We start from the raw sequence: 17,074 nt of genomic DNA, 5'->3' as shown, positions 1-17,074 counted from the left end.
CATCACCCACAGCACTAGGGAGCCTCCAGGCTGTATAGAAGGGTAATTATCACCTCCCAGGCAGCAGTCTGTCCATAGATGGTGTTCACCCTCAGATAAAAGGGGAAGGCCCCTCATAGGAGTTCTGTGCCAAACAGTAAAGGTCTTTGTTCTCAGAAGTAGTGGTTATGAATTAAGGCTCACTGCTGCTCAAATAATTAGAATTTGTGGTGTTTAAGAATTACCACTATTAGACATGTAAAATGGTATTACTAGTGTGATTGCCTGCTGAGAGTTACAGAAACACCACTTCCTAAAACAGCTGTTCAATTGTTGTTAGAGTGTGTAAACTCCCAGAAGAGAGGGATGATTTGGAGTCAGTCAGTGCCTGGCAAGGAAAAAACAATAATGGAGAGAAATAATAACACCAAAGATATGAGAGTCCTCTTGAGCTATTGGAACAATTACAACACAATCTAACTTGCTAAGGGATCACTGAGTTGGAGAGTGGGGAATGAAGCTATATTTCCACAGATACCAACAAAGACAGCATGGTATTTTCAAGGCAACTTTACTTGAGAAAATTGTATTCAGAATAGATTTGAAGCTTTAATGTGAGTTTTATAGGAGTCAATGAAAACAATTTGTATTAATTCATCATCAAAATATTGATTATATATGCTACAGGAAGGTTTTAATTTACTAAATCTATTTTTAAAAAATCACTTGAAAACTTTTCATTTGAGGGTTGTACTTTAGTCAATCAATTACCATGGCAAATTGGGGTATCACTAAAGGAAATGTTTCTAGATAAACTAAATTTCAAATTCATTCTTAAATTTAACTTTCCTATTTTTTAAAATTGTAATATACTCAATAAAATAGAAGTCATAATTTGTTAGAAATATTTTTTTAAATATAATGTTTTGAGGGAACAAAAATTACAACTGCATAAATTTAAACTACTGATTTTCTAAAGGAAATATGAGGATTTTTTCAGTGCATCCTGGGAGAAAGATGTTCTGGAAAAGATACAGGTAGTATTTGGATTAGATATAGTACAAATACACTGTATACTGTAAGAAATTTTAAAAGAACAAATTAAATTTTTAAAAATATTGATTAATATATTAAGTTTTAAAATAAGATATACTACCAAAATATTTTGATATTTAAAAAAAAAAAAACTTCAGTAAAAGATAAGTATACTTCAGGTAGCACTATATCCAATTTTCTGAGGTATCACCAGACAGATTTCCAGAGTGGTTGTATTAGCTTGCAACCCCACCAACAGTGGAGAAGTGTTCCTCTTTCTCCGCAGCCTCGCCAGCATCTGCTGTCATCTGAGTTTTGGATCTTGGCCAATCTGACTGGTGTGAGGTGGAATCTTAGGGTTGTTTTGATTTGCATTTCCCTGATGGCTAAGGATGTGGAGCACTTCCTCAGATGTTTTTCGGCCATTCGGTGTTCCTCAACTGAAAATGATTTGTTTAGCTCTGTACCCCATTTTTTAACAGGGTTATTTGATTCTCTGGTGTCTAGCTTTTTGAGTTCCTTGTACACCTTGGATATTACTCCTCTATCTGATGTGGTGTTGGTAAAGATCTTTTCCCATTCTGTTGGTTGCCGTTTTGTTTTCTTGACGATGTCCTTAGCCTTACAGAAACTTTGCAATCTTATTTAGTCCCATTTGTTAATCTTTGACCTTAGAGCTTGAGCCATTGGTGTTTTGTTCAAGAAATTTTCTCCTGTGCCTATGTGTTCTAAGGTTTTCCCTACTTTCTCATCTAATAGTTTCAGTGTATCTGGTTTAATGTGGAGATCTTTGATCCACATACACTTGAGCTTTGTACAAGGAGATAAGAAAGGGTCTTTTTCATTCTTTTGCATGCTGAGTGCCAGTTGGACCAGCACCATTTGTTGAATAGGCTGTCCTTTTTCCATTGAATGTTTACTGCTATTTTGTCAAAAATCAGGTGACCATATACATGAGGGCTCATTTCTGGATCTTCTATTCTATTCCATTGATGGACATGACCATTTCTGTACCAGTACCATGCAGTTTTCAGCACAATTGCCTTGTAATATAGCTTGAGGTCAGGGATAGTGATTCCTGCAGATGTTTTTTTTTTTTGTTGTTGTTGAGGATGGATTTTGCTATTCTAGGTCTTTTGTTATTCCATATGCAATTGCACATTGATCTTTCCAATTCCATGAAGAACTGGGTTGGAATTTTGATGGGGATTGCATTGAAACTGTAGATTGCTTTTGGTAGGATGGCCATTTTTAAGATGTTGATCTTTCCAATCCATGAGCATGGAAGATCTTTCCATTTTCTGAGATCCTCCTCAATTTCTTTCTTTAGAGGTTTGAAGTTCTTGTCATACAGGTCCTTCACTTGCTTAGTTAGAGTCACACCAAGGAATTTCATAGTGTTTGTGACGATTGTGAAGGGTACCTTTTCCTTAATTTCTTTCTCCACGTTTGTCCTTTCAGTATAGGAAGGCTACTGATTTGTTTGAGTTAATTTTGTATCCAGCCACTTTGCTGAACTTGTTTATCAGCTGTAGGAGTTCTCTGGTGGAATTTTTGGGTTCAGTCAAGTACAGTATCATGTCATCGGCAATGAGTGATATTTTTATCTCTTCCTTTCCGATTTGTATCCCCTTGATCTCCTTTTTCTGTCTAATTGCTCCAGACAGGACCTCCAGTACTATGTTGAATAGGTAGGGGGGAGTGGGCAGCCTTGTAGAGTCCCTGATTTTAGTGGGATTGCTTCAAGTTTCTCGACATTAAGTTTGATGTTGGCTGTTGGTTTGCTGTATATTGCTTTTATTCTGTTTAAGTATGGACCTTGGATTCCTGTTCTTTTTAGGACTTTTAACATGAAGGGGTGTTGGATTTTGTCGAATGCTTTCTCAGCATCTAGTGAGATGACCATGTGATTTTGGTCTTTGAGTTTGTTTATATGGTGGATTACGTTGATGGATTTCCTTATGTTAAACCATCCCTGCATCCCAGGGATGAAGCCTACTTGGTCATGATGAATGATCGTTTTGATGTGTTCTTGGATTCAGTTTGCAAGGATTTTGTTGAGTATTTTTGCATCGATGTTCATAAGTGAGATTGGTCTGAAGTTCTCTTTCCTTGTAGGGTCTTTGTGTGGTTTTGGTACGAGGGTTATTGTAGCCTCAAAAAATGAGTTGGGTAATATTCCATCTGATTCTATCTTTTGGAATAGTTTGGCGAGTATTGGTGTTATATCCTCAATAAATGTCTGTTAATATCCTGCACTGAACCCGTCTGGACCTGGGCTTTCTTAGTGTACAAATATTCAAATACTTGGTTCTTTTTGAATATGATTCTTGTATGTGTGAGGGGAGGAGCATTTTTGAGCTTTTTTCCTTGATGCTTGTTTCATCTCATTTTGATGTCTTTTTTTATTTTATTTTATTATTTTATTTTATTTTATGTATATTGGTCTGCCTGAAAAGCATGTTTGATTTCTAATAAAAGATAGAAATGAGGTGTATATAAATAATGTACAATCTGGGGATGAACTGAGAGGACCAGAGGGAAGAGAAATTGTAAACAGGACATAATATCTGAAAGAAAATCTTGTTAATTTGTTTTTTTGTTTGTTTTTGTTTTTTTGATAAATGGTCCTGTTTAGTCTAAAATGGCCTTAAACTTCCTGTTAGCCAAAGGTGACTCTGAAGCCCTGGTTCTCCTCTCTTCACTCTCGGACTACTGCTGTCACAACTGATATTGTGAAGCATACCTTGCTTATGAATTGATGGGTCTTGAACCCAATGTTCCATGTATGTTAGGCCGGTACTTAACAACTGAGGTACGTTCTCAGCCAAAGGATAAAGCAGAAACCATAGAGGTGTGCTGCTTGCTGATTCACTTCCCAAAAGTTTATTCTTTTCATTTTTTAGTAACCATGAACACAATAACCAACAATGGACCATCCCACATCAATTAGCAAACAAGAAAATACCACACAGATTTTGCCAAAGCACAGTCTGAGGGAGCCATTCCTTAGTATGCTCAATCAGATGAAGGCAATTCCTCATTTGGGATTCCCTCTTTCTAGCTATATCAAGCTTAAAAAGGCTAAGAACTGCATTAAATTTTTCTCTGATGTAAATTAGATGTCAGCTTATTCAGTGTTGGCCATATGTTTTTTGAGAAGGAAATATATATTGAATTATATAAACACTAGCAAAATTAGTTTTTCCAATAAAATGCCTGATGAGTTGAAAACTTGTTATAAAGTATGAGCCTATAAAAGGGAGGTCAAATCAATATCCAAATCCAATTTATTTGATTTGCTTCTGCCTATATAGTGAGGCACAAGCTCCTGCTGTACTCATTCATACAGAAAATGACTAGAGATTCAATGGACTGGAACATACTTTGCCAGTAAGATTGACTTGTTTCTTGAACCAATTGTGTGTGTGTGTGTGTGTGTGTGTGAAGTATATGCTTGTAATTATATGTGTCTTTTCCTATAATTAACAGCAGGATAAGATATAATCAGAGGACATTGCTAACTGAATTTAATTTTGTCATTTTGAACTATCACATGTATAATCATTAGTAAATATTTGTTGCTTACTTCCCTTCTTCCTCTTCAACTGTAGCTTTGCAAAGGCTGAAAATATTGGGGTTCTGTACCCAGTGAAGACTACTTGATGATGGTTTCTGTTGTTTTCAATTCAAGAGGACTGGTTTGGATGAACTTGATCTTGTTTACAAGCACATGGAACTCACACAAGTATGTATATAAATTTACAAACCTAACATACTAAATAAATGGATAGACATGTATACTTCACAATAGTTTTATGTACTTAAATGTACATATGGATCTACTCCTGCTAGCATAAAATCTGAAAATTCCTAGGATTGGGATGATAATATGTGAAATATTTGTCATATGAATAAAACAATATTTGAGAAGTTTGAATAATTGAATAATATCAAAACTTAATATTCATGTTAATATTAAGAGATGGATAACATATATTCTGGGCACTTCTTAGTGACCATTTTTGTGTTTATAAATTAAAAATATGTTTTAAATTTGTAGTTTTAATATTGATTAAAATATTATTTGTAATTTATTGGCAGCCTAAAATCAGAATCTGAAGAGGCCTTAATATCTTCAGATCCATTTGATTTTTATGAAGTGACTCCTAAGCTAATTTAGCTATTTCATTGGTTTTAATTAAACGTTCTTCAAATGGCAAACTCCACATGACTCTGGCCAGATGTGGGTTCAGGGTATGACGGGCAGCACAGTTTTGCAACAGATTTATTTTTCTAATGATAATGTTATTTGAAAATATTCTCTGCTGTGTCAACTTAAACACAAACTAACACACTCATGAAACAGGACATTTTGTCAGTATACATGGTAAATAAAATGTTATTGGTTGTTGTTAAGTATAAATTTATTTTTTGCTTTATAACATTCAGAATTATTAGATAACTTTTCTGCTATGATAATTTTAACATATTTCATTTTCCCTATATTATTAAATTTTTAATTGTCTCCTTAATTTTTGACATTTTAATCTTTCTTTTTACAAGTAACAAGTTTTTCACAGTATTTTCCATTATATATTTAATTTAGAAAATAAATATTTTATAATATTGTCAAGATCATTACATAGAATTATGAAATTTATTTAATAATCTACTTTTACTTGTGATTTGATATAATACAGAATAAATTGGAGTATATAAATTATAGAAAAAATACTTATTAAAGGTTTGCTACTCCGAATCTTGAGTGGTTAATATGAAGTATGAATCTGTTTCTCATACAAGGCAAGCAGTTTATAACACTGGTATCTTACTCTCCCCATGCTAAATAACTTAAATGAGATGATGATTAATGCATGAGTCTGAAATGAAGCAGGCTGTGGTTTCAAAACATGTCCAATTTTTACTTGATGCTTTAAGAAATGTTGAAGGGTTATTTTCTCTTAATTTAAGAAAAGCTTTCGCATTGTATTGTAAAATTGTCTCAAACTCATAGCAATTCTATTGCCATAGTATTTCGAGTACTGGCTTGCAAGCATGCACCCTACTATCTGGTGCAGCTTAAAATGATATTTGATTTTAACCATCCATTATATCAGATATCACTAGTCCGTAATTGAAATAATAATAAAACAAAGAATGTAATAAAATATAAAATTTGTGGGTCTTTCATCAGTTACCTTAGGAACATAGGTAAATATATTTGTAGCTGTTATTAATCATTGTAGATTTATTAATAGCTAGCAACATGAGAGAGAAACTTTTAATTATTTTTCATTGATTTGTTTCATTAAACCTACACAATAATTTTATAATACCATTAGTTTTTAAAATATTTTTATTATTTTTATTTTTATTGCAAACCAGACCGTGATCCTTTTTTATTAAGTTAGACTCACTTAATTTATTTTTATATTACAGAAGTTGACAATTGAGGCCCTTTGAACTAAGAAAGTATATCTTCAATTTTTAAAATGTTTTAAATTTTTAGATCCCGTGGGACGTTCAAAGATATACTGTTTTACATTCTAATATTATCACCGGGGCTTGGGGAATAAGAAATGAAACTTTATGCTTTACCAGTAACCTGTTAATGTGTTAATGTGACAAGTTTTCAACTCTGCTGTTCAGCTTTGTGAGCTTCACAGGAACATTGGTCAGAATACCCTGGAAGCAAAAACAAACAAACAAACAAAAATAGGGCTTGCTTTAGAATGGCTTAGGCTTTTAGACATGATGTGCCATTGCTGGTGTGCGGGCCTTGGTTTCAAAGGAAAGAACTGAGTGAGCCATGATGCAGGGAAAAATGAGTACCTTGATCCGTGGCCTACATGAGTCATGATGGAAAGCAAATAAGTGAGCAGGTTCTTCTGTGGTTTCTGCTGAAGGCTGAGCTTCCAGATCACTAAGTTTCCATTTACAGTCAGCTTTATGATAAAATCAAATGTTTACTTCTCAACTTGATTTTGCTATTGTTTAATTACAGAAATAGAAAGAAAATGAGATTACTGCAGTAGTTTACCATGACATTCCAAATACACATATTAAATACTTAAAATATATCAAATAGAAAAACACATGAATTGATACAGAAAATATTGAATTTAAGGTGTTTGTAATTTTATTGTAATATTTGAACTTACAAATAATTCCGGAAATAGTATACTAAATCTATGCTTGTCATGATCACTACTTACTAAGACACCCTTAAAATGGGGATATTGAATATTCCTGTGTTAACATAAAAAAAATTAGAAAAGAAAAGGTGGGAGAGTGAGGGAATAGGTGGGTGAGGGAGCAATCTCATAGAAACAGAGGTTGGGTAGATGGTATTGGCGGGCCATGGAGAGGAAACTAGGAAAAGGGATAACATTTGAAATGGAAATAAATAAAATATCTAATAAAAAATACACGTATTAGGTAATATAACTAACAACTAATAGAAAGGGTCAACTAAAACATGGAGCTGGTTATCATGGACAAAATCTAAATTTAAATAAATAAAATCTATCCTTGAAGATAGTCATTGAAACATGAGTATTTCCTGCTTGTCTACACAGGGAAATAATAATGAAAGTCAGATATGAGGTATCTAATGTTCTTATTGAAGATGTCTCATTAAAATATAGTAATAAGTAACAATATATTGTGTTGAGATGTATCAGAGTATAATGCCACCTATGGCTTTATCACCTAGGATAGATTCCCAGGACACACATGGTATAAAGAGACAAACAGAAGAAATGAGTTGTCTTCTAACTTCCATACAGTGATCATGAAACACACATGCAAAGATCATAAAAACAATTCATTTAATTTCATTTAGTATATTTATGTGCAAAAGAGAAAACATGGTGAAGAAATTTAAGTTACATTATATAATATAATTACATAATAATCTTATATATATTAATAAAATAGTATATATTATCTGATATTTATTTATGTTAATTGTCAGTTTTAGAAATACATCTCCTTTATTATTTCAACAATCTGTCATAGTTAAATTACACGGATATTTATGGCAGCTACTGGAAGAGTAAAAGCTCGATGAAAGAGTAAATGAATCACTGTGACTAAATCTACTATGGCAAACTTAAAAGCATTTTTGCTACAGAAAGTCAACACATTTTCAAATGTATGACATTTTCCAAAATGACTTACCACCTTCTTTTAATTTTCAGCCAAATGATTGAATGTAGTCATATGTTGTGACTTATTTCAAGAACCTTAAGACTTGAGAATCTATGATAGGAGAATTACCATAGGCTTTATTGTGGCCTGTACTACACAGTATGTTCTATAGTAAAAGGCACCAGAGTACGATCATATATTAAACTAACAGCAGAAGCCAAAAAAGCAACAAAGACGCTGACAAGGAAAAACAACAAGTGTTGTGATTAGGTATCATGTGAGTTTTCAGTCCAGAAATATGAAAATGAATTAATAATGTTTTAAAAGGTCTTTTTTAACTTTCCTCTATTCTGTTATGTTTGACCTACAGAGATCAAAACTCTCTGGACTTGTCAGAATATGGCATTGATCATCTATCTGTCTGTCCTTCTATCAATCATCTATATATCATCTTTATTTCTATATCTATAGCTATATCTATCTTTATGACCTAGTATGATCAAGAAGTACTTAAAATGTAAAAAGAATGAGTTATACTAACTTTCAATGGGTAGAAAATTTTAGTTTATTTTGAGGAATTAGCTTGATTTTAAATATATCTGGAATCTAGTTTCAACAATAAACTATGTATATAATCCTATGCATATAAAACATTATTTGTTGAGCCTTATAATTTAAATGGAATCAAAAGGCTTGGGGAGCAGTTTGGATTCAGGAGACAGCATATGACACTAAAAGTAATACTTACCAGAAATATACTCAGGCAATGTGATATGCTGTGAGAACACACCTGAATAACGAAATATGTCACATGCTCTGGCTGATTCATAAAATTTAATCTGTGTCCAATATTCTAAAATTACCAAAAATGTATTTTAATAAATATTTGTTAAATAAAAATAGGCCTATGAATGTACACATCAATTAATGGTTTGTTACTGCTTATTTTTTTTAGTTTAGGTTTTGTAATTGGTGAATGCATCTAAGGTGAAGCAGAATTCTCTTTTGTCTTTGTTTGCAGTTAAGGTGACCCATTGGTAAGTCTTTTAAAGGCAGAATGAAAAAAATAATTCAATGTTAACAAGGGGGCTTCTCAGAGGACAAAAGACCTGGGTGGCATTGTGTATGTCTACATCTGAATACTTCTTCTTTGGATTCTGTTCCAATCCTTTTTATTCCCAAACCAGGCAAGATTAGCAGTTTAGAAAGAGGTCTTGGATTCTGTAGAACAATCTTTCTCAAGGTCAGAGGTCCTGAGAACAGTGGAAAATTTCAGTCTGCCCTGTTATGAACTCATCATGTACTCATAGGACTCTTGCATTCATTTGATTTTTTTTTTTTTTGGTTGTTAAAGCAACAGTTGCAATTCTCTGTACTTATAAACATGTGTGTTTGTGTTTATATGTGTATGTCTCTACATATCCATATGTACTGGCAATTATATCTATATATGTATATATATAAATTATATAAAATTTAGATTTATATAAATTAATTATATACAATATATATATATGTTTGAGTGTATGTGTTTGTGTTTATATGTGTATGTCTCCATATATCCACATATTCTGGCAATTATATTTATATATATATAAATTAAATATATTAAAATTAAATATATAAATTAAATTTTATATAATATATATACACACATATATGTGTGTGTGTATGTATGTATGTATGTATATAACATTATTTCTAGCTCTGGTTCCTGTAATAAAATAATCACACCAGAGGATGATTTAAGTACATGAAACTTCTTGAACAATGATAGTAGGAAGTTTACCTGGTGAGGTTTTTAACATAGAACAAATTAACATTATACCTTCTCTCCATGAGATAGAATCTTTCAGGACACATATTTTGTTCTTATTTTTCATTATACTTTTCTTCCTGCTCTAAGCACTTTTGAGCTCCATGGTCCTCTTTCTGCTTCTTCCCTAGAACTACACATATGGCTCAGATGCCTTGTGGTTAACACCTCTTTGTTATACAGATGACCATCCTCCTGGCTTCCTTTTTCTTTAGAAGAAAGCCCAGATGTCAAGCCCTGTACAGTAGCTCTTGAGCAATGAGCTTGAGTAAGAACTATGCTATCCTTCAGTGTTTTTCATAACACACATTGTCATTTTCTTATTAAAATAAATATTATTAAAATAAAACTCTACTGATCTCATTTTTTTTAATCCATCTTGAATTCAAACTTCTTGAAAATAGTGACTGTTGCTTTGATTTAGTAAAATGCTTTGGCTCCCAGAAAGGTTGTACCTGTCCTGCACCTGCCCAAGCATGCTCTGGATTCAAGAATTAAAGACACACACACACACACACACACACACACACACACACACACACACACATACACACACACACACTCACCAGATAGATAACTCTAATATCCCTTGAAAAGCTCAATAGATGGCTATCAGGAGCCATAATAGATAATCAGGTGATCTAATAAACAGCAGGTGATCTTCCTGAGATGATCTCCTTTGGATTGTGATATAATCAGTCACAGGTTTGGTCTCATAGGCAAGACCCAGAGAATTCATGTTAGGAAAGATTCCTGCTATTATTATGCTTTTTCTGTTATTATTAAACACACATAACAGTTACCTGATATAAATACCCATACATTTTGAACAGATCTCTGCACACCTAAGAAGATGTACTGCCTTATAGTGATGCTCTATAAATGAATAGATGACTTCTTAAGCCTTAATAGTGATTCTCTCAGGATTCCTAAAATTATATAGTGTTTATTAAGTTCTTTTATAGTAAGGCTGCTATTAGAGCCATTTCTGATAGTCAAAATAGCAAAGAGACCTCTGTCAGTCTTTCACGTGTCACCAGTTAATTGCTCTTATATAGTAACTAAACTCCCACTCAGAGAACATTCTAACAGGTTGCAAAAGAGTTAACCAAAGGTCATAAAAACTAAACAAGGATTTATTACAGGTACTAGGGCAGCTGATAAAATATTGACTGGGTGTATCTATACAAAATTTCACAAATAACTTAGCTACAGTTTTAAACCTTCAGTTAACATGTGGAACTGAGACAGGTGATGGAAGTTTAGACAGATAATTACTCCTGATGGATCTGCATGTAAACATTCTCTGTTGTAAAGTTCAATTTCAATTTATGATTTGATTATTTGTGTAAACATGTGATAAAATATTGAACATGTGACCATGTATTCTGAAAGATGTATAAGTGCAGAGGACAAAGAGATGAGAAGAGAGAAGACCATTTCCCTTTCTCTGCTTAGGATCCTTGTACTAATCCCCTTATATAGCATTGAGAGGGTGGATTTTTCCACCTTACTGACAGAATCTATATCATCTCTAAAAAGCAGATGAGAAATTTAATTCCAGGAAAATTTTAAACCTATCAAGTTGAAAATCAAAGTCATCACATACACATAGTTTATTTGTTCTTGTATACCCAACAAATATACCATCATCTCATCATCTGGCACATTATGTGTGTGTGTGTGTGTGTGTGTGTGTGTGTGTGTGTGTGTGTGTGTTTGTGTGTGGGTATGTGACTACCTAAAAAGTGATTATAAATCATAAGGGTATTTATTTAATGCTGTGGTTTTGCTTTTATAATTTGCATTTAAAATATTTTGCTTTCTAAAACATACCTACACTGATGAAATGATCATAGAAAATTTTACAGTATTCAATATAAAGGGATAATATTAAATAAGTATGATAAAGTATCATGTACCTGGTCTTTCTGTTTACAAAATTTAGGTGATTGTTCACTCAATAGTAGTAAGCCATATCTGTTGTTTTCAGTAAATACAAAAGTTTATAAGTCTATTAACACTGTAAACTTTTTCTATTGATTTTGTTTTTGTTGACCAATCTTATTTTATTATTTCCTTTGCACTTGACTTCCTCATGTAATGTTATTTTAAAAACAAGTATAGACAAGCTCCTGCCTTTGCATGAATGACAATGCTAGTAGTACTGAAGAAAATCAGGAGAAAGTACCTTAGACTGGCACAATAGCCACTTACAATAGTGGCTATGTGTGAGATGAGCATTCACTTGGACTAGGTAGATAACAATTACTTGGTTTGTCATTTAAATGTGAGTAGAACTGATTTCAGGGCAAACTCACAAAGTTTCTTTTCATATTTGTCCTGTGTTTTCCCTTGCAGTTTCATTAAAGTGCACACACTGACATAGTGAGAGACAATGAAAAACTACTTTGCTCTCTAACTAAAAGTCACTCACTGGAGAGGAGTCCCAAGGGATAAAGTGCAATGAGAACAAGCCCAGTGGAACTCTCAGGGGGATCTTTTGACTCAATTTTCCAAGAGTAGCAGAAGAAAAGAGTCAATGTCTGTCAAGTTCCAGAGAAGATCATCACAGCTAGTCTCAGGAGAAATGCTTAGAGAATGGGCATTGCTTTTGTAGTTTTAAAAGCAAGCCTACTCCAGTCTAATACTTCTGTCAGTGCCCATTAAACTGCACCATGTCCTGCTTTAAAGACAAAAATATGGGAAAGACAGATGGCAGCTTGTGATTCTCATACATGGTGTCTGCATGGAACCGATGGAGTTTTACAGAATAATTTTAGGTTTGAGGACTGTTGCTGAGCTGTTGAGCCTGAAGAACTCTAAAAGGACAATGGGTTTGAAGAGTGAAAGATTCTTGCATTCAGCCCAACCTTTTACTAGAATTCAGTTTGACATGCTCAAAGTTCTTTTCACATTACTGGTCCTTACAAAATTAGTATTCTTAAAACTTTGCCAAAGACCTCCTGCGTCTCTAGGTTTAATGAAAAAAATTGATGTAATAAAGTCTTCATCATCTAAAAAAGGATTAAGAAAAATACAGAAATTACTAAGCTTAAACAAATTCATATAAAGAATTGAGCTTTCAACTTTAATGTTACAATTATTTTCTCCCATGAGAAAATATTATTGTTGTACCCTTGTGTTTTTACACTGTAGAGAATATAACAAAGTAAATAGGAATGAAATGAAAATGTCTTCTAAAGCAATATACTTTCACAAACAATTTAAAAATTGCAATGTTTAAAATTAAAGAAGACATTGATTAAATTTTAGTTTATATTATAAAATCTAACTGTTTTAAAATTCTTAATTGCTTGATGGTTTGGAAGAAGAGAAACAATTTTTGTTTTTTAAATGTATATTCAGATATGTGCCTTAGTGTTCATAGATGTATGTATGCAGTTTTATTATACTGTACACAAATGCAAGTCAGAGTTTTACCTCACAGGCATGGGTACGCCTCTATCCATTTAAAACTATTTATAAACTCTCATTATTCAGATGTATGAGTGTTTTGCACACATGTATATATATATATATATATATATATATATATATATATATATATATGTTTTGCACACTTCCCAGAGTTCACTGATTCATCTGGATTGACTGGCTGTGAGGGCATTGCCTGGAAGATTCCCTTTCCAGACACTCCTTCCTGAAAAAGGTATTTCAGCCTTAGAAATGGGGTACAGTTTTATGCATCTAATTTCTACCATGACGATAGTGGTTTTGAACAACAGACAACCTTTTATAATCAGCCATGGGGAGCCACGGAAAATGCCTTTACCTACAGAGCCCAGAGAAGGCCTCTCTACACTCCCAACCACAACCACTACCTAGCCTGCTGCCCTGAGGGACCAGTGAGACCCTCCCTTACTATCTGGCCCAGACTAGACCCATGCCTTTTGACCCCAGCTCTCAGCTCTTCTACAACTCTCAGTGGTGCTGGATGACTAAGAGTCTGGGAATTTCAAGAGTTGTATGGGCCATTGTCCCCCTGAAACAGCTTTGGTTTCTCTCTGCTTCAGACTGAATCTTCCCTCCCCAGAAATGGTCTCTCCAAGTTTCCCTACAGCCCAGCAACCACTGTGCAGTCAAACTTCTTGCATTCTGCTACCCCATGCAGCTCTGCCCAAAATTGGGCAGATGCAGGACCACAGCCCTACACATCATGGCTTTTATGTCTGTCTTTGAGACAAGCCTTGCATTCTCTTGAATGACAGCTATCAATACTCTGGTAGTCATGATAAGCCATCTTCCTAGCTAGGAATTAGTTTATTAGTGGTGACCAACATGTTAGAAAAATTTTATATTCCAATATAATTTATTTATAGAAGTTCACAATTATTCCAACATTTATTTATAGAAGTTCTCAATCTCATTTATCATATATCTAATTTATTTTGCATAACATTTGTTTGAAACTATTAATACTAAATTAGTTTTATCTATCAATATAATCAATTTTACCTGATTACATTTGTAACTTTTATGCCATATCTGTATAATTGATTTGGATGTCACATGAATATTCTTCTTGTAGAAAAGAGAGTAGATCAATTTAGGAGCAACTTGAATAGCTAAGGCTACAGTAATTTCTAAAAATTTAAATTTTCACAAATCTTGAATTATAATTCTACTGAAAAACATTTAACATCTTTTGTGTATATATATTAGATTGATATGAATGTGATGTTTATGTTTTTAAATAATATGTTTTTAAAATTAATTTCTTAATATCCAGCACCAGATATTTTAAAAGATGTATCTGATAAGTTTGCCTGCACATACATATGTGAACTATAAGTATGTCTGGTGACTGTGGAGACCATAAGAGGAAGTTGAATCTTCTGGTACTGCAGAAATAGGGGTTATGTTCCAGTATACAGAACTTGGGACTCAAACCTGGGTCTTCTGCAATACTAACAAGTCCTCTAACTGAACGAATCATCTCCCCAGCTGCAATTATTAGCTTTCAAAATATACCATGGAAGTATGAAATCTCAGTTAGGACTAAGGTGCAAATTTTCAATATTTTCAATGACATTTCTGTTTTAAATTAAGGAAAGCAGAGACTTAACAAAACTGTTACAAATCATTTTCAACTGACTTATTTTAGAAATTAATCAGATGTCAAAGTAAAATACTAAATACCAGCCTCAAATTAATTGTAATACAAAATTTTAAATACTTTTCATTCTTAGTAAAGGATGGCAACAGTCATGAAATCTAGGACTTATAGGCAAGAACATAAGGAGACTGCTAAAATGTGTATCGGTAAAAACAAAGTATTTTGAAAATGATTTACAAATGAGAAAAATGTGATTGTTTACAAGTTTTTTTTTAACTCAGTAGAATTATTTGGGATGAAATCACATCAACGTCACATAAATAAGGCATGCACCTTAGAAAGAGGTGTGTTTTATCATTTATGGCTTCCTAAAATGTCCACTTATAACATGCTTCCACCAAAAATGAGAGCTTTTTTACCCTGGGCATGAGCCGCATATAAGCAGACACTAATTCCAGGTATCTGTATAGAGCTCATTCAACAGCAAATGCACATGACATGTAATGTTCTCGATAGAATACATATTTATGTCAAGCTTGATTATGGTAATAAGAAGGTATTGGATGACAAATAATGAATGAATTGACAAAAAAATTGTGTAATAAAAACTGTAGGGCAAGACTGAATCTGTTGTCTTAACCTCTGCATCTTCATGACAAAAACAGGAAGAGAAAACAAAAAAGAAAGAAAGGAAAACAAGCATAAATCATCAGCTTAATAAACTCACAGAGAATAAAAGTTAATAAACTTTGTCACACATTTAAAAATTAATTATTTTGTGTATGCAATTTTAACATAGTTCCATCATTTTCCTCTTTCAAATTGTTCTCTCATCCACCCATGTACACTTTCTTAATCAAATTCATGAGTGCCTTTTTACATTGTAATATACCTCTATGATTGTTTCTGTGTATATATGATATATTTAAATTATATAAATACATGTTCATATTACACACACACACACACACACACACACACACACACACACACACACATATATATATGGTATATCTATGTGTGTAGTTTTTCATGGCTGTCAACTTAGTGCTACATAACTAATTGTCTGCTTTCCTCTCGAGTCACCATGGTCTTTAGATACAGGGCCAAGGAATTCCTGAGATAAAATTTTCATCACTTCTATAAAAAATTAAGAATTCAATCTATGCTTTCCAATTATTTATAAAAAAATGAATTCTGTGTTTTTGATACAAAACTATTGAGAAAAGAAACTCGATATTTTTAGAATGACAAACATTGACAAATTTGTTTACGCATTTGTGTTTGTGTCCTGAAGAATCATTTTCAGTCTCACAAATGTCCCTGCATAAGTAGATGACAGCTGACAAATCTATCTCTCTTTTGTCAACTATACATTTTGATATGTATGCTTCTAGCTGCAGTGCAATAATAGAGCACATATAATCTGTCTTCATAAACAACATAAAGATTTGAAAAACATGTTTGAATCTATAGTAACTCTCTTTCTTCTACTCAGAAGAGTGTTCTTTGAAGACAATTAAGCAATATATTTTGCATCATTCACTTAGACCAGTGTAGGAAATGAAATTCAAGGGCAACACTAGGAGATGAAAGCAAATGATATCTCCTAGTCTCTGCAAGTTCTGAAGAGACTAAGGAAGCAGATTCAATGGAAGCTTATAGGCCAGAATATTCTGGAAATAGAGAATTGCACAAGGAAAACTGAACTGAAAAAGCTTCCCTCCCAGTCTTAAAATCATGTTACATGTAGCTTTATTAAAAGGTAGCAAGATCTTGTTCTCCCTTCTAAGAAGGACTGAGCCATCTCCATTCTGACCTTCCTTCTTTTGAGCTTCATAAGGTCTATGAATTGTTTGTTGGTTATTCAGAGATTTCTGGGACTAACACCCACTTAACAGTGAGGGCATACCATGTGTGTTCTTTTGTGACTGGGTTACCTCACTCAGTATGATATTTCTAGTTTCATCCATTTGCCTAGAAATTTAATGAAGTCATTGTCTTTAATT

The sequence above is a fragment of the Micromys minutus genome (assembly GCF_963924665.1).
Source record: "Micromys minutus genome assembly, chromosome: 1".
In the NCBI taxonomy this organism is placed as follows: Eukaryota; Metazoa; Chordata; class Mammalia; order Rodentia; family Muridae; genus Micromys; species Micromys minutus.
This window is presented reverse-complemented; position numbering follows the sequence as displayed.